Source organism: Linepithema humile, chromosome 4 (genome assembly GCF_040581485.1).
Source record: "Linepithema humile isolate Giens D197 chromosome 4, Lhum_UNIL_v1.0, whole genome shotgun sequence".
Taxonomy (NCBI): domain Eukaryota; kingdom Metazoa; phylum Arthropoda; class Insecta; order Hymenoptera; family Formicidae; genus Linepithema; species Linepithema humile.
Window position 1 is genome coordinate 7,093,007 of NC_090131.1, and position 25,728 is coordinate 7,118,734.

The 25,728-nt window shown below is 47.6% G+C and overlaps 1 protein-coding gene and 1 long non-coding RNA gene across 3 annotated transcripts in view; one reads left to right on the forward strand and one right to left on the reverse strand.

Annotated features, from left to right (window-relative positions):
• The window catches only part of chm (chameau), a 93,491-nt gene that overhangs the window by 53,697 nt on the left and 14,066 nt on the right, over positions 1 to 25,728 (forward strand). The gene's annotated exons all lie outside the window — the stretch shown is intronic.
• LOC136999478 (uncharacterized) lies at positions 1,737 to 12,309 on the reverse strand. The gene is made up of 2 exons (XR_010889871.1): positions 9,799 to 12,309; positions 1,737 to 9,715 (listed from the first exon to the last, which is right to left on the reverse strand). It is a non-coding gene; the product is annotated as an uncharacterized lncRNA (long non-coding RNA).

The following is a 25,728-nucleotide window of genomic DNA, read 5'->3' on the forward strand; positions in this document are numbered from 1 at the left end:
TTCCCCCGCGCACAACAGCAATATGCCGTACGTCTACCTGGCGAGGTGTAACGCGTGCAGAGGTATAAAGAAACTTTCGCAAACTTCAGATAAGATCGCGGTTAGCTTTTTCACGAGCTTGATGCAAGTGCGGCGTCATAAAGTAATTAAACGGTATCGAGATCGAGATCGCAATTGTATCTGTTAATAATGTACACGTTTACACGACTAGAGCTCTTTGCATGCAAAAGAGATCGCAATGCAAATTCGAGAAATTGCATTAATAACACTCAAAAAAATATTTCACTGATGTAGTTAGATTTCTAGATATTGCAACAAGAATGTATCGCTATTTTTCGTATCTGTGAAAACATTGTCACATATAGAATTTATAGCAGTAATGTTCCAGCAATAGCTTCTGAAAAATTTAGGTACCATTGCTAAATGTTATTCATTGCATGATCTAACACGTGATTGATCTTATATAGATAGGCGCTTTAGAGAAACTTTCTTTTTAAAGTTCACAAACAATACAGATATATATTCTGTTTCTGTCATCTAAACTGATTAAGTAATTACATATGCAATATCACAACAGTTGCTAATCATTTATCTGTTTTAGTTAATTTTTTACACCTAGAAAATTTTAGCTATTATTGCAAGATTATTTTTTTGAGTGAATGATGACAATTTTATTAAGATTGAAAGGTTCAAGTGAAATCTTGCAGTGTTTTTGTAGATTTTATCGCAATACGTGACCTTTAATGAATGTATGTGGGAGTCTTTCGAGTTCCAGAGCTTGAACTTTGTCTTTCAACTTTTGTTTATATGAAAAATTAAAAATGATTAAAAAATAAAAGCAATTTTAAAACAGCACTTAGTAATTAAACAATTTTGAAGAGTTTAATAATTTAATAATAGTTAATAAAATTAATTTAATTATTTCAATGCGATAATATTTTATAGATATTTTTTTATTCCCAAGTGCTTACGATAATTGAGAACATAATTCACATTGTATTTAGAAAATTTAAAATAAACGTGAAAGATTTGAAGGGCTCACTGTCGTCAATCGTGACAATTTTTCCGCACAGTTTTGATATTAAATTTTACACATTACATATTAAATCAATAAAATTTAGTTTATGAATATATCAATTGCACATTCACAAAAGTGTCAGTACTAATTTTTTCATTTCTCTCGTCAAATTTGTAATTTAATATGATGGTATACAAATGGAACTTTTATTCCGTGTGACAATAGATACTTTATACAACGAGCGACAGTCGCTTCATAATTTACTTCCAGCGAGGAATACAATATCCCGAGATGCTATTCACGATCTTCTCCGAATTATGTCCGTCGTTTTATCTACATTTTTCAAAATTTTGTTACATTACGAGTCAGTAAAAATGTCTCTCTAACGATATGAAAAAAAAAGGAAATGAAAAAAGAGCCAGCGGAACGGCTAAAAATAACCGAGATCTCGTTTCCCCTTTCGTCCCCTGTCTTTCTATCCATTCCTTCACCCCTCCCCCTCCCCTCTCTCACTCTCTCTCCTTCTTTTGCCGGAATCTCCGCCAACTCGACGGAGACGATGGCTCAAGGGGATCGCAAAAGTCAAGTTCAGACAACGATACTGAAGCGGGTATTTCTCGTTCGAGGCAGTAACGTAATACGGGACGTTCCGAAAATAAAGTTGCAAAGTTTGCTCTCGATAAAGTTTATATAATTAATTTTTTTTTTTCGCCAAACATTCATAACGCCGTTTTTATCGTTCGTTCTCGTTCAAGATTTGCTCAATTTCGCGATAGTAAGCACTTCAGGTTTGCAGTATGAAAAGTAAACTGAGGAAAATGCGGATCACTCGAGTGCAAACAGCGCGAGCAAAATGCACAGAGACAAGAGAAAGAAAACCGCGCGGTTTCTCCGCCGTTCGTTCATTTCTCGCTACAACGGATCGCGATATCGCGCATTTGCGCTTCATTAGCGCCCGATTTTCTCCGGCATCTCGCCACATGCTCCGGCCGAGAATATGCATCCGTTAAGCGACACGTGTACAAAACGATCGCCGGGAAAAAAGTCTTTAGGAAAAAAAAGCCGGGCTTTAGACGGCCCCCGACGTCCGCGCGACATGAATGCGTCAGAATAATCCCGCGCGAGTGAAAGCTTGCCCGATGACCTCACACGTGTATTCTCGACCCGACATACACTTCACGCCCAAGTTAACTTCGGGTTAAACTTGATGTTGTAATTAAAAATACCGCGAGCCTCGGCATTAACCCTTTTTCATCAATATTTCAGTATCAAGTATCAAAGTTTCTGAAAGTTTTTATGACAAAGTTTTTCCGGTAAAAAAATTATACAACAAAATTGATAGCATAAAGATTAATCCTTTTAATGCTATTGATAAAAAAAAAAAGAAGAAAAAGATTTTCTTGTAATCTCTCGCAATTTACAAAGCTCCGGATTTATCACCGGTAAAAAGAAGCCGAGATATTGCGGGAAACGCGACGACGGGAAATCCAGTTAAGTTTTAATCAACGCAGCGACACTCGAGCGCTTATCGCTCGATCCTTGACGCATTCCCGGAGAATTACCGCTCGGTGAAAAATAAACTTACCACCTACGGACCCAGGCGAGGCGCGAATCTCTACGCTGAACGCGCCGCAAGAATAGAACAACGCCCATCACTCTCGCGCGCGCATTCACAGCATTCTTCGAAAATGGACATCTCGAGGCGATAACGAGTTTCGCAGAAGCCACAATGCCAAATGGCTTGTCGCGTCACGGCTATAATTTCCATAAGAGCGAGCAGCAGCTTCCTTAACGCCCGAATGCTAATGCGAAATTACTGACCTTTGTCACTGTGATACGGTTTCGCGTGTGGAAGCATCGCGATATTTTATATATACGCTCGCACAACGCGCATCGAATAAAATAGCAAATACAATACGCAAAAAATATCTATACATATTCAGCAATTTTCCATTTATATTAATAAAATTTTATCAAATTTTTATCAAAGAATTTTCTCGCGCGATAAAACCGAATATTTTTTTTTATCAGAATATATATTTCATATTTTCGTATTTTCAAATGTAAAATTAAAATTTAATTCAACAACTTTGTGAAACTCGACTCGAACACAGAGCCTACCTCAAGGTTCTAGTCTGAGTCAGTTTCAAAAATACACGGCAACTTGAAACGCGTGACGCGTGAGAAATCTTTTCGATAGATCGTATAGAGACGCATCTGTCCGTGAAAATTTTCGGCAGTAATTGTCAGTAAGATTCGCAGCGGGTTTGCGGCGCGAAAGTCTTGATCAGCGCGTGCGAGCGGGGCACGTTACACATAACGCCAACGTAGGCACAAACTGGCGTGAATTTATGCGACAGCGGAACGGAGGGATCCTCCTCTCTTTCGCCTCGCTGCCCTTGAAACTTTCGGTCTACGTGCCTGACCCCCGTTTACCCGACACTGAACCGAACTGCCCTTGACGGCCGACCGAGAAGGCCCGGCGACGGTAGCGACTGCGGGAGGAAGGCGGCGGCGGCGGCGGAGCAACGACAGCGGAGGAAGCCTCAAACGAGATCCACGGATAGACAGCGGTGCGCGGTGTGGTGGGGTCCCCTAACAAATCGTTGCCCCATAGCGAAGGGGGGGGGGGAGGGGGGGGATAGAGAACGCGTTCGCGGGGCGCCAGTGAACCGCACACGAACGAACGTCCATGGCCGATTGTTCTCCGATCTCACGAATTTCAAGGACGTCTACGCGAAACCGGCTCGCGGGATGGCGAGAGCGTGGCGGGGGAGGGACATTTAGGAATCCTCTTTCTTTCGTTTCGTCTGAATCTCTCCTTTTTTTTTCTCTCCACGTCCCTTCTTCGCGCGTTCAGTCTTCAAAAGTCATTATTTCAATGAGGCAATTTCGTTGTGATTTTCGCAATTCGTTAAGCAGTCTGTAATTTCTCCGCGATTGTTTCGAGCTTTGAGATTAGCATTTAAAAAAAAGTGAACCACTGTAATTAATTTATGCGTAAATCTGTTTTTAAGTTTTGCGTTAGCAATCAAACGTAGCGGACTTCCTTTATTGTTTTACATTCCCGATTATTCTTCCCTTTATGTTGTGTACACTTTTGAGAGCATCAATGTTAAAATGTCGCCGATAAATTACGATCGCATGTCGACGTTTCCGCTTGCTTTGTCCGAACGGCGTATACGCACGACGGCGCACACATGGGCGTATCGTTGTGGAAGAAAAGAAGGCAAATTTCCGCCGCACTTTCACCCGATCGCATGTACAGCTCTGCCAGGAGTCTCGAAAATACCGTAGATCACGCGAGCTGCACGAATAATTGGGGATGAACGTGGAGTTGTGAACGCGACGTTTTATAAATTTTCCTGGTATTTCCACATTTATTTCGTGCGGTCTTCATAGTTCGTTATCTTCGTATTTCCAAACATGCCGCAAACTTTTGCAAAATGAGTCGAAGATATCGGAGGTGTTAAATGCGGAATTGCGAGTCTTATCTATGTTTATTCTGCTTCGCGAACGGCAGCGATGCGCGCTTCTTGAGTGCACGGTGACGTGTTAGCGCAGGAATCCGTGCAGCGCAGCGCGATGCGGCCGCGCGGCGACATTCCTGCGGGACAATCCGCAAAGTGTGCGTCAGATAGCATGACATTCCAATTAGACAAGTTTCCCGTTCGTGTTCCGGTCGCGCGATTATGGCGAGCTACCTGGAGATATCCAAATTAACGTCCGCACAATCCTATCTCAATTACATTCAATTATAACTTAATTAGGAGAAATATGCAGTAATACATTAACATTAACATTATATTTCACGTATGTTGAATATTTCAAAATAAGTCGAGATTATCTAACGGTGATTTTCATGGAACGTTTCTCTACGATTTTAATGTTTCATAAAATATTGTTATTTCGAAACTTGTATTAACATTTTTCACAAACGATGGATCATTTTAACAACGCGAAATGCACAGCGATGAAAAATTCCCTTTTTTTTTTTTAACAAAAATTGTAAATTCCGCGAGTGGAAAAAATCAGGAATGCCAGCCGAACCGCACATTCCTCGGAGTCACACAGAGGAAGGATGGGTCTTAAGAGCCGCAGGTGTGCTCGCTGATTCGCGCAATGCTGATTCAGACGGAAACGCGTTGCTTATCGGCGACACGCAGCGCGTACGCGATATACGCAAGATTTAAATGTCGTCGAGGCAACCTCGGCGGCGCCGAAGGGTCGCGCTTGATTCTCGAGATAAAGTGAACACGCGTTAAGTACTGCACGAGAGAGAGAGAGAGAGAGAGAGAGTGTCTCTCCCGTACAGTTAATCGCAGAAATCTACACGCGTCGGTGGGTTTTCATGATGAAATATATTGCTCATCTATTCTCGGAATTATGGGCATTTCCTGCTAATAAAGCTGCTATAAATAAATTATCTCCCACCTTCATCTCCAACTCTCGTCTGTGACTGCACATTTAAAATTGCGAACACGCTTTGACAATATCACTTACAAATGCGTACGAAATTTTCAAGCTATTTTAATACGAGAAGAGATGTATATTATTACACAAATACAAGAGCGAACAGGAGCATCTGGTGAATAATTCCGCGATGAATATTCGATTTATTCGGATCGGGACATGTGCAAATTATGCATGCAAATTAAAGCGACGAAATGGAAGCGGCGCTTCCGGCTTCTCACGAATCTCTTCCGGTCGAAAACTCTCGAAACGCGAGAGTCGCTGCGGCCAGAGTTGGTCGCGTGAAAGTCGAACGTATCTCCAACATACCTCTCTCTCTCTCTCTCTCTCTCTTTCTCTCTCTCACTCTCTCTTTTTATCTATATACCTCTGGATCAAGCGACGATATTGAAGAGCCCGCATGTCTGGCGCGGCGGAAATACACAGAGAAACACGCGGGTTCTCGTTTCGCACTCGTATGTATATTCCAAAAGTGAAACACACTCGCGGGCGCGCGAGCGACGTACCAGCGACGGCACCACGGTACTGTACAACGACCGGTATATCGAAAATAGCCCCCTCGTACCGGCACACAGTGTTACTCTTTGTCCAAGTCGCCGCCGCCGCCGCGGCCTTATCGCGAACCGACGGTGGCGGCGGCGGCGCAGAAGAAAAATTCCGCGGGGATCCACGGCCTCGCCGAAACCGCCGGAGGTGGTGAGGAGCGCAACGGTGGGAGGGACACCCGAGTCCCCCGACACTGTCGTGTCGAGTCATTCCGCACGCGGTCACCGTAGTTCTGCCGACTGACTCGGGAAGGGAAAAGCGCTTGCGACGGAGCGCACGAACGAGGAAAGAAAGTGCGCGGACTTGCGAGAAGAGTGGACGACGACGAAAGAAAAGGGGAGCAGCCGACGGCGGCGGCGAGCGAGACGACGGAGTGTGGAGGAGAGGGGGAGGAAGGGGGGGAGGGGGGAAGGTGGAGGAGGATGCGGGGGATAAGAGAAAGGAAAGAGGGACAATGACGGAAAGGTGGACCAAACGGAGAAAGAGGCGAGTGCGTGTATGCGGGGAGAGAGAGAGAGAGAGACGGAGAGATCGCAGACGGCCGATCGGGAGAAAGAGAGGTCTACCGACGGAACGGTGGACGAGCACGACGAGGGAAGAGGAGGAAGAGAGGAGGAGGAGGAGATAGCGGACGTCGGTGAGGCCGCAACGGCGGCTCTGGTGGGGTTGCACAGACAGGGGCGGGGCACGTCGGAGGGCCCCGCGTCGGGCAGACGGGGAGGAAAGGGAGGGCAGAGGAGGGTGCCTAGCAACAGGCCTGCCGGCAGCCGGGCAGAGCAGCGTGATTAAATAAAACCGGCGTCGGGCACGGCGACCCAACAGGCGTTGACATCAGCGCGCACCAACACAGACCGACCGGCGAAGCCGGAGGTCGGGGAAGAGAGAAAGAGCGAGAAAGAGGAGCGAGAGGGGAAGGGGGGAAGGAGACACGCACGAACCGGCAAATTCCCAGCCCATATGACTGACTCTCGCCGGCTGCCGGGTCGACCGGCTATCCGCCGCGAGATGCTCCGAGTTTATCGGTTATAATATATCGATATTCCAGAATCACGTTTCGCCAATGCGCCTAGGACGGGGAAAAACGACGGACGATTCCTCGCGATCGATATTTCTCGGATGCCATACGCGCCTCTTTACGAGGAATACCAATTATTCGCGTTAATTTCTACAGGAGAGACGAAAAACGGTTGATAAAGAGGAGCTTGGTGGGGAAAACGATGTCGGAGTGAACGGTGAATATCGAATCGCGGACGATGAAAGTATGCGGTATAATTAGAGAAACTCGTAAACTGCTGATACTATTAGGCGTGCCATTAGATCCCATCCGTGCAGTGGCGTAAAATCTATCATCTCTTGTCGAATTTAATTCGCATCGGAATTCGCTATCCTCAGGTTTTCTGGCAGAGAGACGGGATGTAAAAGATATTCAAATTTCCAAGTTGCTTGAATTTTTCTTCAATATGTTAAGTTTAAATATTTTAAATCGTCAATTTCCGCAAGTAACTTATACAAATCGAATGTTACAAATGTAATCCCGAAGACGAAAATTTGAGAATTGAATCTCCGGGCACAACATTGGTGTAAACTGTGTCAACCGAGGGAGGCTCACAAAATACCTCATTATTGCAACGCGTGGCGCGTAAAGTTAAAATTTGGACCAAAGCGAAATGCAGAACAGAACAGAGATAGAAAAAGGGGGTTGAAAAAGCGAAAAAATACGTGTAAAGTAATAAAGCCTGAAACATTTTGCGGAACAAAGGAAGAGAGACACGGGTATGTCGGAAATAAATTCACAGACAATTCGGTCGTTAGGTACACGTTTATTTTAATTGTACGGGTCGCCGATACAACGGTCTCGCAACGTTTAATCCGCGATTCCCAAACTCGACCCGATAAATAAACATATAAATTTCTAAAACACTGAATACAATTCCAGAAGTAAAAGTAATTTTTATCCCCGAATTTATTAGCCTGCAATAATCTCTCTGCGAATGACAGCTGATCGGAAAACACATTGCGTGTGAGAAAGAGAAATTAAAAAAAAAAAAAAAAAAAATCATCCGTAGAGGCCACTTGTTTCAATCTTCTCGAGTCATTTATGGCCGGATTTCGCGCGTCGGGAGATTCGCGCTGGCGAACAGCGTTCGTTTCGCGACAGATCGACTCGAAGGAGGTGACTGACGACATCGCCGAAGGTCCGGACACGCATTCGCCTCCGGACTTGGCCTTATACAGATCGCCACGGCACCTGTTTCGCCGCGCACCGGATCTCCTTGCGAGCCGACTGCACAAAGGCGGCCCCGCGTACGCGTAATTACCGCGCGAGCGGCGCGTGGAGGTTATTTGTTGCAATTACGAGCTTAATTACTTGGCAATGCGAGCGCAGCAACCGTCTGCTGCCATGCGTAAGCGCATTAAGACGTAAACGAGCAGACAGCGGGACGGACGAAGGGGGTGAGACACCCCGGACTTCGATATGAATCTGGAAGCGAGCGCCGATTAAATGCGCGCATGCACTTGTCTTTGGAAGGGATCTCGAAATTCGAGAAAATTATATTCCGCTATTGTTCCTAATGATTCGTTCTATCGAGAGACCTCCGATCCGTGATTGTTGATTAAGACCGTTGATTAAGGTGATGCGTACAGTAATTATGAGCAGGTTCATCTTTCCTACGATAATAATCACGATTTAAAGACGTCTCTTTTCAATAGATCACAGAATTATTATCTTACTTTGAGAATACTTGACACAAATTCACGCTTACAAAGAAAGCATTTACAAAGAAATTCCTTACACGAATCACAAATATTAGTTTAATATTTGTTGTCTAAAGTCACACGATTTTCGGGAGCAAAGTATTTTCACGGCCATATTTCTGCTGTGTCACTGCGCCTTGTACGACAATTGGTGCATGGACCGAAAAGTACATGCGCTCCGGATACGAATGCGTTTATCTCTGACGCACGCGCGACTTATCACTCGGTTCACGGAAAACCTTATCACACAGATGTGCTAGTCACAACGAGCAATAAATATCACCTGCGAGCATAAACCCGTACCTTCGCAATAAAAAATCTATATTCTTCTTAGTCGCGTTGTGTCACACTTTTTTGCATTCGATATGAGATAAATACATGTTCGAGGCGTGTCAAACGAGCGAAGAAGGAAAATTGAAATAAAACATGGCGCACACACAAGCGCGGCTAGCAATCTTTTACATTCCCGCGAGTCCGCAGCTACTTGGCGCAGCAAATTTTTTTAAAATCATACTAACGACCTCGGGAGAAGCAAAACCAACAACAAAGCGAAATACGAAACTGAAAATTTCCCGATGGCGTGAAACAAGATAGCTCGCGGATACCTCATTTAATACCACGTATTGTTGGTATTAATATTAATATGTCGCGTCACAAAGCCGATAAAGTGTTGTGTATCAGCAAAAGTTAGCAGAAATTATTGAAAAAGCGACGACAGGCTCGTATCGGAGTTTCTCCATTTATTTTTCCGCTTTTCGATAATGCAACTGTTTATCGTCACGGCGCGTATACATATATATATCCATGCAATTGCGAGACACTTGGCGAGTCTGCGATACGAAGGAGCATCGCAAATTCAGGGTCCGTCGCGTTATCTCCGCCAATGATAGCCGTACAACTTCTTTTTTCAGTATGTTAAGGCTAAATAATAAATCGCTCCGATAAATGTCGGATCAATTTTGACTAAAGGTTACTTACTTCTTTCTATTCAAAGTCATACATACATATTTAACGAAGCACGATTACACGTTGTCTCAACTGTCCCCTTCGTCCAGCATAGGGGCGTTGATTTCTTCGACGTCGATCCGAATTAATCCTCATTCACATCGAATCACGCCCGTTATACGCCCGTGGCGTTTCACAGCGTTGAATTTCAGGAGCGATCGGCGTGACGAAGTTGGAAGATTTTTTTTCTAAGAGATTGTTGTCTTTTCGTATGTTTCTCAAGTCGAGTTTTTTTTTTTTTTTTTCACGCTTATATACACAACGTTGAAACTAATTCGTAATATTTATTTCACGATGCTAACCCTCGCCGAGGTCGAACTCAGCAAACGGATTCAAACACTTTCGAAATTTTGTATAACCTTCAGGAGACGCGCTACGCGGTCCTGCGTTTCGAATAGCAACCGTCACTATGCTACAGAAAGAGAAAGATCACGCGGCTCGCCGACGAGCGTGGCTCGACCTTCGCTCGCTTACTTTATTTATCGAAGCTGCAAAGCAATTGCCGTTCGCACGTACAATAGCTTCGCCGCATCCCGTATTGTCGTTGGGGAAAATAAAGCGCATACGCGAGCAGATGTATGCGCGGAAATAGAGTTGGCTGCGTTCTTCAACAAAATAAAAATCTTATAAACATTTCGACACATTCATAGATTTTCGAGTTTTCACAATTATATCGCAACGACCGGAGATTTAACCAAGGCGAGTGTAGGCATGTATTGTTTCCGCTTACAAAAGCTGAAAATGTCGATTATGTAACTGTACTGTCGCGCAACGAGATCTGCGGAGAAAGAATTCGCGAGATAAGTAAAGGAGATGCCACGGACATGCCGCTTTTCGCGTACTTTCCATATGCCGCTCGCGACGACGAGACGCGTCGATATGTCCTCGACGTCGCCGTGACGTCGCCGTCGTCATCAACGTTCTGCATGCGGCACCGTCGCACGTTGCAAGTCGCGGAAATCGATATCGCGTAATAAAGGAACTTACCTGCAAAGCCGTCGACGCGCACGTGCTCGGGCAGCGCACCACCGGTGTGCCCGCTCTCCATCCTCTTCGTTCGTCTGTCCGTCGTCCTCTCTTCCTCGCGATCGATCGTCGGGGCACGATCGACGGCACTTGTCTTGAGTCACTCGTATATAAGCGCTCGTAACCGGCTCCCGAAGTTTTGCTCGTCCACCTCTCCCTTTTTTTTTGACCTGCGACTCGCATGACGGCGCGTCGCGAACGCGAATAAACCCGTCGGGAGAAAGAGAGGAAAGAGAGAGAGAGAGAGAGAGAGAGAGAGAGAGAGAGAGAGAGAGAGAGAGAGAGAGAGAGAAAGAGACCGGCGAGACCAGCCGCGTCGCCGAGACTTTCGCGAGTTCAAATCCTCGGCACGATCGTCGGCTCGTTCGCTCGCGCGACGTTACCCTGCCGCCGTCTCGGCAGCGACTTCCTATCGCCTTCTCGTGCCTCCGCCCCCGCAGCCGTCGGTCCGCCAGCCGCCCCCTCTCTCCCTCCCCCGCGCGAGTGATGCGCCTCTCTCATCGTTCGTGCGCGTAAGAGCGAGAAAGAGAGAGAGAGAGAGAGAGAGAGAGAGAGAGAGAGAGAGAGAGAAAGAGAAAGAACGAGAGAGGGAGAGAGAGAGAGAAAATTCGCGATCTCTCGATTCTCGCGAAAAGAAAGGAATACGTGAATCTCCTTCCAACGATCGCGATCATCAAAATTCAGCGATCGCTTATACAGCGCTAAATGCGACGTGCGGACGGAGATCTTTTTTTTTTCCTTGTTTTGCAATCCGCGGAATTTGAAACCGAGTAAATAAGCATCTTGTATTGAAAAACTTGCCTTCATCTCCTTCTATTTTTCTCTCTTGCTCTCGCTCCTGCTCTCTCTCTCTCTCTCTCCTCATTCTCATATCTCTTTCTTTCTCGCGATGGGACCAGTGCAAATGGCCGCGTTTTAACACGTCACCAACACTTGCAATTTGCGTGTTCCGCCGCGTGCCGGTGTCTAGATATTTCGCATCTATACGCACGCATATATGTGTACGTATATTACTTATATAAACTGACCGGCGAGTATACATCCGGAGAGCGCACTTACGAACTCTTGAGTCAGCTGGTGCCAGAGGTCCTCGTCGAGGTTTTCGAGAAAAAAACCGCGTGGAAAAAAAAGAGTATATATAAAAGAGTGTATAAAAGAGTGTATATAAAAGAGATAAGTGCAGAAATACAGATATAGAAGACGACAGAAAGAAAGAGGGAGAGAGAGAGAGAGAGCGAGGGGCAGAAGGGAAGAAAAAGCGAAGAAAACCGTAAAATCCGGAATCGCAGCGACGAAGAAACGTAACGCGCCGCGTGATATTCTTCGCGACGTTTCGCGACCGACAGTGTGCGATATCGCGCGACGGTACGACGGGTCGAGAAGCTCGTCGGATGGAGCGCGAATATACCTTTTCCCACGAACCGCCGGCGACGAACTGGCCGATCGGCCGTTGCACGAACCGTAAGAGCCCGACTGGTCCCGTGGTGGTGCGCGCTGCTACTAACCGTTCTGCGCTACGTCGACCCTGCGGACGAATCGCACCCGAGTTCCTCGCCGCCGGCCGGCCGGCCGGCGCGATCCGAGCCGCGCACGAGGCCGCTGCTTCGGAGCCGCCCGAATTCGACCGGAAGCCCGGCGTTCGCGTGAGAGAGAAGCGACGAGGCGCGTCGGTGCTTTGTACTTTCCGCCCATCTCATCGGGAATTCCTGGTTGGAATCGCGCTGCCTCTGGCCGTCGCTCCTTTATCCGCACGTATGTACGAATGCACGGTGCGAAATGCGCCGCGCATGCTGGCACACACGTATCCACGCGATAGGTGAGTAAGAGAGTACGAATGTGTATGTGTGCGTACATAGGCGCATACGTGCAGTGTGCGATTTGGCCGCGCGGGGCCACCGACCGCGGCGCGACCGAAATTTTCTGCAGTCCGCGTTAAAGACCGCTGCCCCCGTCACAAACAAAGCCGTCGATGAAATTCGGCTGGCCGGAAGTTCAAATGAGGGAGAGGGCAATGGGGACGGCGAGAGAGAAGGGTATATATTGAAGACAGAGAGAGAGAGAGAGAGAGAGAGAGAGAGAGAGAGAGAGAGAGAGAGAGAGAGAGAGAGAGAGAGAGAGAGAGAGAGAGAGAGGAGTAACAAAAAGAACCTTGAGAGAATTGAACATGCGAAAAAAAACCGCGGTGCGCTTTTGCATTTTTTTTTTTTTTCGCTGCAGAATTTACGGCTTGCGTCTCACGATCTACTTCAGATTCTAGCCGACAGGAAAATTAGCGGAAGTAATTAGCGTGGATAGTGTGTATTATAAAATACATTAGTGTTGCATCTGGTAATAAAAGGTCTAATAATGCATAACTGCTCGCGGATTAATTTGCGGCGAAAGAGCGCGTCGATATCGTCGGAGCCGCGTTAAAAAGGACGGAAGCGAGACTTATCGGCGATGCACCGGCGGAGAAAATAACATTCTCCCGCGAGATCCGAGCTTGGTTTACGTCCGTTCGATGTACGGATAAGTTTTATGCGTCTGCCGCGGCGGAGCTCTCGACAATTACGCCGCTGTCGTGTATAATTTGTTGGCGAAAAACGCGGCGATTCTCGCGAACGATCTCGCGGAATTCCCGACGTCGATTTTCACCGGATCGTACGTGCTTACGACCGTGAAGACAAACGATTATCGCAATAACGGCAATCGCTCGGCGAGAAACATCCGCGCATTTTTTTTTTTTTTTCACGCCCGTATGACACGCCTCCCTCCACCCGAGAATGCAAAATCAAGAGTTCAGTTAATCAACCCGCATATCGAGATGTATCGCGTGGCGGTAAAAGTATCTGGGACAATGCGCGTTCTCTCGCGAGTCGTCGGGAGAGCCGCGGACAAATATGGAGCCCACATAAGAGAAATACCGACGACAATAATAAATATCCCATCACCTTTTAGATCATTATCATTATTATCGAATGATGCATCGACGCGATGCGCGAGAGGAGTTGCAATGCTTCTCTCCGCGTGTACCATCGATTTTGCTTATCTTTCCCCATCCTCGCAATCTAGGAGACGAATGGCTAGACCGGCGCGTTCAGAGTTATGTAAGATCATAAAACATATCGGAATAAAATTAATTGAATATTGAAATATATTCGATATGATAATGCAGATACGCGGAATGCTCATAGTGTTTTATTATCAGCGAATAATCTTCGCGATTCTTTTTTTATAAATTAAGAATAATGTAAGAGGAAAGAAGAGGTATTGAGGATGTGCGATTTTTCATTGTTTTCGAGGCATTTTTCTTTAATAATAATAATATCTTATAAATGATAAAATATTTTCTATCACTTTTTGGCCACCTTTCGGGCGAAAGATGGATACCGCGATAAAAGAAGTCTTCGTTTTCGGAGCGATCTATCTACAACACATGAGCGATGGACACTTGCGTGCCCCAAATAAAAGGGATTGTCCCAGATTCACGGTGCTGTCTTTCACGATCGTCGTGCATCAAACAATAAATCAGCGCGGTTTTACGGGCGGCTTTACACACACGTTCGCCCGATACGCGCTATCAATTCTCGATCTCAATGATTTTTGTGCACGCACGCGTGCGGCAACGCACATTGCCCGCTATTACACGATCTTATGCAAGGCGAAGGAAGCGTCAGAGAGACGTCTCGTCCTAGCGCCACCTTCGTGTCCTGCGACTCTCGCAGCGCAAATTCTGACGTTTCGCGGGAGCAGCGCGCGCGACAACGTTTTCGCAATCGATATTATATCCCGCGGTGAGGGGCGACGCGAGGGGCGAGTAAAAAGTATACTCTCTTCTCGCATCGAAAAACGATGCTCCCGCGGAACAGAGCGAGAGAGAGAGAGAGAGAGAGAGAGAGAGAGAGAGAGAGAGAGAGAGAGAGAGAGAGTGAGAGGCACGAGACAAAGTCGAATGCAAATGCGACTAATAATATGCGAGGAACGTTATAAAGGCACTCGACGTCAAAGGGTACGGGACGAGGGGGAGAGAAGAGGGTGGGGAGAGGACGGTACTTTTAAGCGGCTGCATTTTCGAACCAAGAACGTCGGTCTTTCCTCCTGCTCTCGCCCCCCTCTGGCGTCGCGTCGGGCGTTCGTCCGTTAACAAGACGGCCGATAAACTCTTAACGATTTTAGTTATGCATCCGAGAGTAGCCGGGCACAAAGGAGATTCTCTCTCTTTCTCTCTCTCTCTCTCTCTCTCTCTCTCTCTCTCTCTCGATCTCTCTCGGCTCGCTACTCGGCTCCACTCGGGCCGCTCCTAACGAGATATCCGACCGCTCCGTTTATTTGCGCAACGGCGAACGGAATTATCGCACGATCAAACAAATCCAGCGTTTTCTCTCCCCGGAAGTCGTGCGAACCACGTTTTCAAAAATGTTCGACGGGAGGGGCGAGACTCGCCGAAGGAAATTGTTCTAATTTATCGCTGAATCGCGAAGAGCGTAGCGGCGAAGTCGCCGGCTACGCGCGCGAGACGAGCGAGCGAGCGTGTCGTGGCATTTTTCCCCCGTATCTGCCGTAGAAGTGACGAAACCTCTTACCCGGTGGAGGCTCTATCGCGAGGTTCTTTATGTTTACGTGGCCACGTGACGGACGGCAGTGGCGATAATAAAAATATCTCTCCTGGAACGCGCAGTCCATTTACGTGCTACCGGTACTCGGCCGCAGCTCGCTCATATATATGGACCTGATATCCGAACCGTTACGTGCTTCCACGCCGCTACACGCTCCGGAGGAAATCTTCGAGACCAGTTAAGAGGCACGTCAATGACTTACGAAAGATAGCGCGCGGATGCACGAGATAGCCGCGTGCGGCTCTCCTCGCGACGCACCGCCGCCAAGTTTCTCTCCTATTCGCGACGCTTTAGCGGGGAAATTTTGTTCGAAATTCGTCGTCGAGGAAAACGTGAGCAACGTGACTCAGATTCGATTGACAAATCAACTCGGAAAAGCCGGAGCCTGATACGAAATTTTCTTTTAAAATGGTCTATTGCTGTTTGTCGACAATGAAAGACAATAATTCCAACGTATATATTTCGCGTGCATTATTTCCGGGGAAGATGACAGTCGCGCGTAAACAAATGAATGAGAAAAGTGAGGTAAATGTCACGGGGAAAATTCGCCGACGCGCGGATTCTCGAGGGAAATCAAAAGTCTGCGCGCGATCGATGTGGGAAGTCGACTAATAAAAAAAAAAAAAACTCCCGATCGCAGCTCGAGAAATTTCCATCCGACGTCTCGCGTTCTCATTTTGCATACGACACGATCGGAGACCGTGTTCCAAATCGCGGAGGATTGATAGTGTTTAATGGACTCAAACAGTTGCAGCGGCGCGAAATTGAATCCTCGGCCCGTGTATCGCTCGTTAATCGGGAGAATCTGATAGCGATTCGCCGGAGATTTGTGCGGATCCGCTCGCGTTGCGCGACGGTGTGAAATTGGAAGAGACAAAGCGGAGAAATTAAAGAAAGACGGAGTGAGGAGAGAAAGAGAGAGAGAGAGGGAGAGATGACGACAGGCAGAACGGCGGATCGAGTCGCGCGCGTAATTTTGTTCGGCGGCCAACCGGGTGGACCCAAGCGATACGGGAAACCAGGTGGCGTCGTTTGATGTGTATGAACCGCGGAATTGCGGAGATGTCAAGTGGAGAGGTCGAGAGGACCTGCACATAGGGACGTTTGGACAGTTGACAGCAGAACGGCGGGGAGGAGAAGAGACAGAGACTGAGAGAGAGAGAGAGAGCGAGAGAGAGGACACACAGACTGACAATGAGAGTGCAGGGACGAGATAGGGCAAGACGAGTGGTTGTGCATCGAAGAGATATGTGGCAGAGAGACGAAGAGAGAGAGAGAGAGAGAGAGAGAGAGAGAGAGAGAGAGAGAGAGAGAGAGAAGGCCGGGGAGGAGATCGGGTCCTTCACCCGGCGAACAAACCGAACGAACGACTCGTCGTTTCTGCTGTCGAGATTTGCTTATTGTCGTACAACTCGCCGCGCTGGCTCTCTCGATGTCCGATGCGATTATTATATCGCACCGCGGCATCACGATTCGCTGTTTTTTTCGCGAAGAATAACAGAGGAACGACGCGTTCGCTCAGCACTTCTTCCGCATTTATTCCCCCCTCCTCTAATTGCTTAAGGATGTTAAACCGAACGTGAATAAAAGAAACTTAATTGCAGAAGGGGTGGGTAACGGCGCGCCTCCGTCTTCCTTCCGAGATAAGTCCTCCGTGGAGCGGCACGACAGCTCGACACGGGAAGTGGTAGAGCGCGCGCGCGCGCGATATCGGAACCGATGTAACAGCGTTGCATATCGGGCCTCGATATCAGATAGAAGTGGCTGAGCGTGAGCAGACATATCGGCCATTCTGCACAGGCGATTGACCAATTGCATCGCGCGCCGGGAGGGCGGGTGAGAGAGAGAGAGAGAGAGAGAGAGGAGCCAGCGCTGCAGCGCGCGCGCGTGCCCTATCTGTTTCGCCCGCGGACCCCGTCGTCGCGGGATGGAAACCAAGTGCCGCGTTGAGCATCGCCACCAAGTACCGGGCACCGAGGTACTCCTTATCAGTGAGTAACGAGGGACCGGAGCGATCGACTTCTCTCTAACGAGCCCATTGAAAATACCGGAGGCGTTACCCCGCCGCCTGCGACGTGCCCTCCTCGCTCTTATAGACACGCGCTATTTATACATCCGGCGTGTACAAATGCCGACACACACCGTGCGTCTGAAATTTTAATGTGCCGGGGAACGCTCGCCGGCCCTCGCATACGTTCGCGCGAGCTATATCCGACCTAGAACTATATCGCGCGTGTCGCGATCGAGGCCAGGACGAGACCGGGGTGGTCTGGCAATTACGGTGGAGTAATTCTGAGGATTTGCAGTCCGCGAGAAATGATAATAATGAAATATAGGATCCTATATGCAAAATTGGTAAAAATTAACAAATTGGCAATAATGAGAAAACTCCTTTTTTTACCAATATAAAGGTCAGAGGGCGAAGCGGATAAAATTTTTGAGAATTAATTTTAAGAATGATGAAATGTAGTAACGAATACAAATTAAATATTATTTTTAGGCAAAATTTTAGATATGTTTACGCGTTATATAATGAATAATTATATTTAAATGTTATTACTTCTAACGTGAGCGCGGTATATTCACTCTTACGAAATATTTTTGTAGAAAAGGGTTTACTTGTTTTTTTTTATTTTCTTCCGGGCGGAATCCTCTCCAACGTAGAAACTAATTCGTGAGCCAGTATATGGCCTCGCGTGGCCGTTTGTGCGGTACACCGCATGCGATCGATAATCGACACACTATCGGGCCACCGACCCAAATGGAAATTTTATATCGGCCCGGCCTGGCGACCGATCAAACGCGGACCGTATCTACTTCCGCATCGTGCTGCGCCGCGCCGCGCCGAGAGCCCAGCCGCGTCACAGAGTCCAAAGTCTCTTTGTTGCATATCTGAAAACAACGAAATTACCGCAAAAACCTTCGCATTCTATCGAACTGTCGCGAGCGGTTTAGCGTCGTCAATAGGGATAAATTATCCAAGCGTTAATGCGATGGAGAACAAGTTCGCGGGACAAGTTCGGGAACAATATTCACTTGGACTCGCAATCTATCGTCGAATTATTCGCAAGATCTGTATTTCTCGGTGCGCGTTCCACGGTGAATACGATTCTTGAACTCTATTCGTGCGGACGGCTGACTCGCGCGCGTTCGCGCGCGGCTCGCTCGAGGAGAATCGCCCTATTGATTTCGACGGCGGGCGGCGAAGTGTAAACCTCGCCTCGCGGCCAGATTGGCTGATTATTCACTCGGCATTACCAGGTGTATCAGATGCTAATGCGCGGCGAAGCAAGGTAACTCGAGAGCATCTGCTTACGAGCCCTTCGCCCGTCTCTCTCACACACTCAAAGCCCTATCTCCCACCGCGAATCTCGACGACTCAATTGCGAGTTGCATAAGCGCTCTGATCTCGCTGCTCACTCCGCGTTATCGTCCGATTCCCTCGGCTGTCTCGGCAGACAGCCCGAACATTGCTCGACACATATCGAGAATGAATCCCGGAGTCAATAGTGGCACACTTCCGCATTAACTATTCTTGATTCTATTAAAAAGCAGCACACGGGGATTCGCGACGATCGATTATGTCACACCGTTTCATACGTGCGAATTAATTCTGTCTCCTGGCGAACCCTTTCGTGACCGAATTGCACATATGTTTCGAAACCGGAACGTTTGTCGAAGGAATAAGTACTTTACCCGGTGCCCTCTCTTTTTTATCTTTGATGAACAGTTTTTTAGGATTTTCATTAAATTTTGGGCAGAATAAAGCCGCAAATGGAACACACACGTCAAATTCGTATCGAATTTACATTAAATAAAATATAAAAACCACGAATAATTCTGGCAAAATAAATTATTACTTACAAACGTAACGTAAAATTTTGATGTTAGCCAAGGAAGTTCTGACGAAATCCGCGTTCTATTAACAATTCACTTTTCAAATCATTATTTAAACATTCGAAAGAGACTACATTCCACCGCGGAATTTGGGGCAGGTAGAAACCGTTTTTACGCGACGTTAATTTTTCGCTCCTTTCTTTTTTATTGCTACAGTTAAAGCGTATGCAGGGTGATATTGCTCTCTCTCTCTCTCTCTCTCTCCTCCGTTTTGCGGCGCGTCTACGGGCATAATGTACGAAACGACTGATCGTTCGGGTCCTCCCGCACCGTCTCCCGCATTTTCGCTCTCGCCTCTCCCTCAGGACGACCGTGGCGAATTCGCATCGGCCATCAGCCGGTACCAATAACGTACCGAGGCAGATGGGAGACGCGATGAGGGCCGGGTGGTTGTTGGACCGAATGGATCGGGAGGGGGGGGGGGTGCTTTACCGTTCGCAGGCTCGTATTCATCGATCACCGCGCCCGCGTACCGGCTAATTATAGCATTTCGCCAAACTCGCGCTCCTACCGCGGTAAGGACAGCGCGCGATTGCGATTACATTCCCAGAATAAAAATTGCACTGTTCAACGTATGCGAATTCTTCAGCAATGTTAAGATTAGCGAAATTTTATTTATTTCAAGACGTCGCGTTAAAAAGTTATGCATTCATTTAGCCGACATTTATATTTTCCATCTTCTTATCGGCGAATTCTGTTGCAGTTTCTTTAGATCCTTTTTTTTATATTCTCATTGTACGTTTATCTCCAGTTATGTTTTCTTTGCAGAATGATTCTAAATTACACCTCACTTTTGCATTGGGGTTAATCCGCAGTCTCGGCGGCATAATTTCCGCCACCCTCGCTTTTACACGACGGTGGACAAAGCCGAGGGCACGATTGCGAGCGAGCCGATCGCGAAGGAGAGAAAGAAAGACATAAAGCAAACACGGGCGTTTAAAGTGCGCCATTGACGGGCGTTTTCGTAGTCGTCGGTGGCGGAATTCAAAGTCAAGTACGCCGGGACCTTTGTCCGCTTAATTTGTCGTGCGGCTGAGCGTAATGACCGCGTTTGCCTTTGAGCCCCTTTAACGTCGGTGGTCGGTGTATGAAACGTCGGCGGTCATCGTCGTCGGGAGCGTTCGCTTCCACGAGCTCGCGTAGCGAGAGAAAGAAACAGCGAGAGGTGTGCGCACCACGTGCGCACTTCTCTCGCAAGTGCGCTCGACATTAACGCGCCGACGAACTGCAAACGGGTGTAAAAACATACAGCGAAATGTGCTGTGCCCGACGACGTCGAGTTTTACGTTTCCGCGGTAATGACGTATTCAGGTTAGAGCGCACCGTGTGCGGGCATTCTGCGCTTAATTAACCTTCCTTTCGAGACCCCCTAGTTATACTTGTGTATTTTCCCCCCGCACTTTTACATAGTAATTCGCACAAGCGCCACATAATGGAGCTGCATTGCTTTAAGAAGGGTAATTTTATTCTAATATCGTAGTTAAATAAGAGATTTTTTTTTCACCAACCCGTTTCGCGATTTATTTTACATATTATGTAATGATTATTGCTTTGAAGAATAATTTTCTCACGCCGTAAAAGGTGGAAAAATTTTGTATAAAATTAACTCGACGAAGCAATGAACTTAACCGAGCCCGTCAAGAGTCTCTTTCATTTTCAACGACCTGATTTTGTCCTTGTACGAAATTTCTAACACATTTCATCGCGCGTTTGAGAAAGACGTTGCGGACGATTAATACATGACAATCGGAGCGCTGCTTATTAACTAGATTGCTGATGTAAAGTGCGGCTGACAAAATTATTCCGGCGACGATGATTCACGAATTAGGAGCCCATTAATATTTCGTCGCGAACGCATTCGCGCTATTTTAGACGCGTGACGAGGTTTAAGCGCGTTCCACGCGAATTCCGCCGGGAGAAAACTGGCTCTACTTGGCGAATTCGTTACAACGGAGTCGAAGCCCGCGGAGAACTCCCACATGTTAATTCCAACGTCTGGCGTCCTTGGAAGTCTATAATTACGTGCTGTTGAAAACGAAAGAAATTCCCGTCAAGACCCGTGGTCCATTGTTGTTACTATGTGCGAGCCTCGGTGCGCGGAGTCGCGATTTTTCGGAATACAATTTATCGCCGTCATATTGTCCGTGCACTTTTCTCGTCGCACATCGAAAATGTCAGCAGCGGGCCGACGAGAGCGCGCTTAAATGTTAAAAGGCTGAAGTATTTATGACGCTTAGTGCGCGAAGACGCGGAATATCCTTTTTTTTTTTTTTCCTCAACGGAATGCGAGGAAATGCATTGCGCGCAAGCGGAGACGCGTTTTCACGGCGAGGTGAAATATTTAGAGATGCCGGGGCATCGGGTTAACTAAAAGAGAAGAGGCGGCTGATGTTTTCGCGAAGGTTGCTACGAGGTCTGCGAGACCGATTCTACGGAGAGGAAAAGAAAAAGAAGAAAGCCCATATAGAGTGTAAGTGCATATAGCGAAGAGATTGGGATTCGACCCCTGGCCTCCCCTCCCGAGGAGCTTCCCGCTGAGAGGAGACGACCGGACTTATACCCGGCGACGATTTTTATTGCTCGTCGCCTCGTCATCTCCTCCGCCGCGCGAACTTTCTGCGAGTTCTGCGCCGAGGACGCCACCCATGATTCCCGCATGTTAATCCTCGAAGGTTCGCCCCCTTTTATCCGCATCTCTCCGCCTCTCTTTTTTTCCCTCGTCCGCTTTCCGCCGGTCTCGGAACTTCGGTGTATCAGCGATGTGTCTCTATCGATGCTCGGGCGGAGAAAAAGAAACATTCCGACCCCCTAATTCCCGCGACCGAGATAAATGCGTCTAAGAGGAAAGCCAGTCGCTCGGAGGATTGCGGTAGGCTGACCTTACGACTTCCGCCGCGGGGAAAGAACTCGTAGCCGCGCCGTAACGTCGAATGGGGGGTGGGCTCGGGTGCTTCACGGCGCGTCGTTACGCCGCGCGTAAAAGCATCTGCGAGCGATAAAACCTGTATATTCAATGTTTAATACCGCGCGATAACGGAGTTAGGAGTCCTCCGCTCAACGCACTCCCTCGATGTGCAATTCCGTGTCGGACTCTAAAGGTTCCAAGTGCTTCGCTGCAGTCATTGAATCGTGACATTAGAGGCGAGAAATTGTCTCCAATTTTCTCTCGCGTCGTATGTCGCGGAGTAAATTGTCTTTTTTTCCCGTGTCGACGCTGCAGATCTTCTTTGTGAATTAACAAACGGTCAATCTCGATCAATTATTTCTCTCGAAGATGCCAGACACGTGTAGATTGAATTATACGTGCGTTTATCGGTGCAGAAAAAACAAAATGTTATTTTACGAATTTCTAAACCGTCGAACACGAGTGAAATTATGAAAACGTAAATTTATCTCGCTGAATGCTGCAAAGCATATTTATCTCAATTTTTCGCGTTCAACACAATATAATATGATCGCGGTGAGAAAACAGTAGCCTTAATTTTCTGTCACGTATAGCATTTTAAGAGACGTGCGCCGATCAATGGCTCCAGTCTGTCAGATCGTATTTTTTTTTTCTGCTACAACACGCGCCGTGCCTCGGTGCCTCGCAAACCGATAGCTCGCCTCTTTTTGTCTCATTAGCGCTGTCTCTCTCTTTCTCGAGTGTACATTGTTATTGCGACACGAGACGATGCTCGGTCTTCGGAACGACCCTGACGGAGTCCTCGAGTGGCCCTGCAGACGGACACGAGACGATGAGTCGATCGCGGTAGCGACGTGCTCGGAAAGTAGCAGCAGAACTATCGTGTGTACAGAGTGTCCTGAAAATTCGGACTTAATTTTAGCGATGAATTTTTCGTTTTTCGACGGATTAAAGTGGCGCAAGCTTGAGTTCGAAGTCTTCTCTTTGTCGAAGTTTTAATAATGCTATTTCAGATAATGAAAAGTATTTAAAGGCGAGAGAATATTTCAATAATTCATAATTGATTCAAATAATTATCGATATCGTTTGCACGATCAGTTCTTCGAGGCTGCATTCTCCATTCGCGTTTCCGAAAGCAGGGAGCGGCAGTCGCGTGATATCTATCGATTACACGCACGATCGCGGAGCCGGAAATGCGAGTTGGGCTGCGCGTATCCGCGCGAAATCGGCGGCTGCCCTTCCTGCGGCTTACAATTAATTCTCCTAGTAAAGCGCGTACTGAGAATGATTCGCCACGTCGGTGCCTTAAGCACGGTCGGTGAGGTGAAGTGAAGATCGTGTTCGATTCATTCGATTACTGCCGGCTGGCTGGCCAGCAATAAAGATTGGACGACAAAAAGCGCAATAAGGCCCGCGGACGATCGTGATATCCGGTCGCGCGATTCCGCTTCCAGATAACCGCGTGCATGCTGTAGTTTTTTGCGAATGTTGCCAGCCGCTTTATGGGGCGCGTGCTTGGCTCCTAAAAGATTGCGATGCAAAGGTAACAGCGTGCTATAAAGTGCGCGCAAATTGGACATTAATAATGCCGGATTAATTAGCCGGCCAAGGTTTCTTCTGGGGAAATCGCGATGCCTAAGATATCACTCGATTTAATTTCTACAAACCGAAAGTTAATCCACTTCGTTGCACTTATGCGCTGCATTTTCTATATTAAATTTTTTATTTGAAATGAAAAAAAAATATAGTTTGTGGGATTTGCAGATAATGAAATTTACACCGAGCGTACTTGTGTCTCGAACGTTTCTATAAACGCATTATTGTACCAGCCATTAACGTCCGAGTGTCTGTGCAGCCGGTGGCGATGTATATACAGCCTGCGCTGCAGAAACGTCGGGCGCGATAAAGAGAAACGTGCGCGGCGAATCGATACCGCTGTGACACGTTGCGGTAGATTTCCGAAAGGACACAGAGCCGGCAGAGCCCGGAGATAAAGAGCAGAGAGTGGAAATACCGAGGAGAGGATATATGCGCCAGGTAGTAGTGGTGCGAGCTTTTAGTCTGCCGGACGTTTTTCCAATTTTTAATCTCTTTCTGATAATGTTACAGGCGAACATAGTCTCGCCGGCATCTTAGGTTGCGCCATATATCTTATTTTTTTACGACGAACGAGATAAAGCTCAATGACGCGTTACGAATTAAGATGTTATTATCAATTCTCGAAGGGCAATATACCATTTTTGCCTGAGATAATAATGGCTCGAAATCGCTAAAGTATTTATTGCCCGCCGATAGACGGCTAAAACTTCATTTTAATCTCCGGGTGTAGCGATTTCACGAACCGAACGCGAGAGAAATTTAATGTGATTTAACGTTAATGCGGAAAAATGAAACGGTACATTCGGACAATGAGAGGGAATATCAGATTCGCATCGCGTCAGAGCATATCGGATTCCGCCCGAACTCAAATTATCCGTCCATTTTCGGTATGTATGGAAAATTAGGGAGGCGCACCGGCGGTGGTGCGCCTGAACCGGTGTGTCGTTCCCCTTTGCCCCCTTTGTCTCCGCGGATGCACTTCGCCATCGATCGCACGTGCGCACGTTTGTAGGCGGTTCGGCTCGAGAAGTCGCTCTCGATCCTCCAACCGGATGAACTTTCATTCGGGGTTTTTCAATTCAGTTATCTGCAACAATTCATCGTTCTTTTGAACTACAAATTACGAAGATAATCGAGCAATAGCGATCGCGTACCGAGTGACGCAGTAACAGTGTTAATTAAATAAATCTTAAAATCAAAATTGAATTAGGAACAGACAGGAAAAGTCGGTGGAGCAAAAACGAACGGACCGGTAATCGAAAAATAACGGAGGATCGAAAGAGAAAGAGAGAAGGATGAAATGAGGGAACGATTGCGGGGTGGTGACCTTAGAGGGGGGAGGGGAGGGGGTGGTTGGCCGGATAAAAAAACGATAACACTGGCAATGCGGCGATACGCGGCGCGGCGCAGCGCAGCGCGGCGACGGCGTCGCCGAAAATGCGATGCGCCGCGCCGCACCGGAGTCGACGGCGTCGGCATCGGGCGTGGCGGATAACTGACCTCGCCTCGTCTGGCCCGGCCGCCCCTGACATCCCGTCGACGACCGTCAGTTCCCCTCTCTGTCCCCTTTCCCCCCTTCGATCCATCCCGTTCCATCGGGCATCGCGACGTCGACCGGCCAGGGACGGCGCGACCGCATGCGCCGGCTCGATTGCTCGTTTAGGATACGCCTTCGTTTTTATTTATTATTCGCCGCCGCTGCCGCATTGCATGATTGCATTCCGCGTCCGCGGTATCTCACTGTGCAAAGCGCGGAACTGCCGCAGGCAGGCAGGCAGGCAGGCAGCGCACAAAAGCGCCGTAAGCAATGTTTAGCTTTGAATGAACAGAGAGACCGCGTACACCGATAATTGGCGGCTTGTGAGAAGCTTGTCGAAGGAACACGGAAGTTTCGACCGGTGGAAACG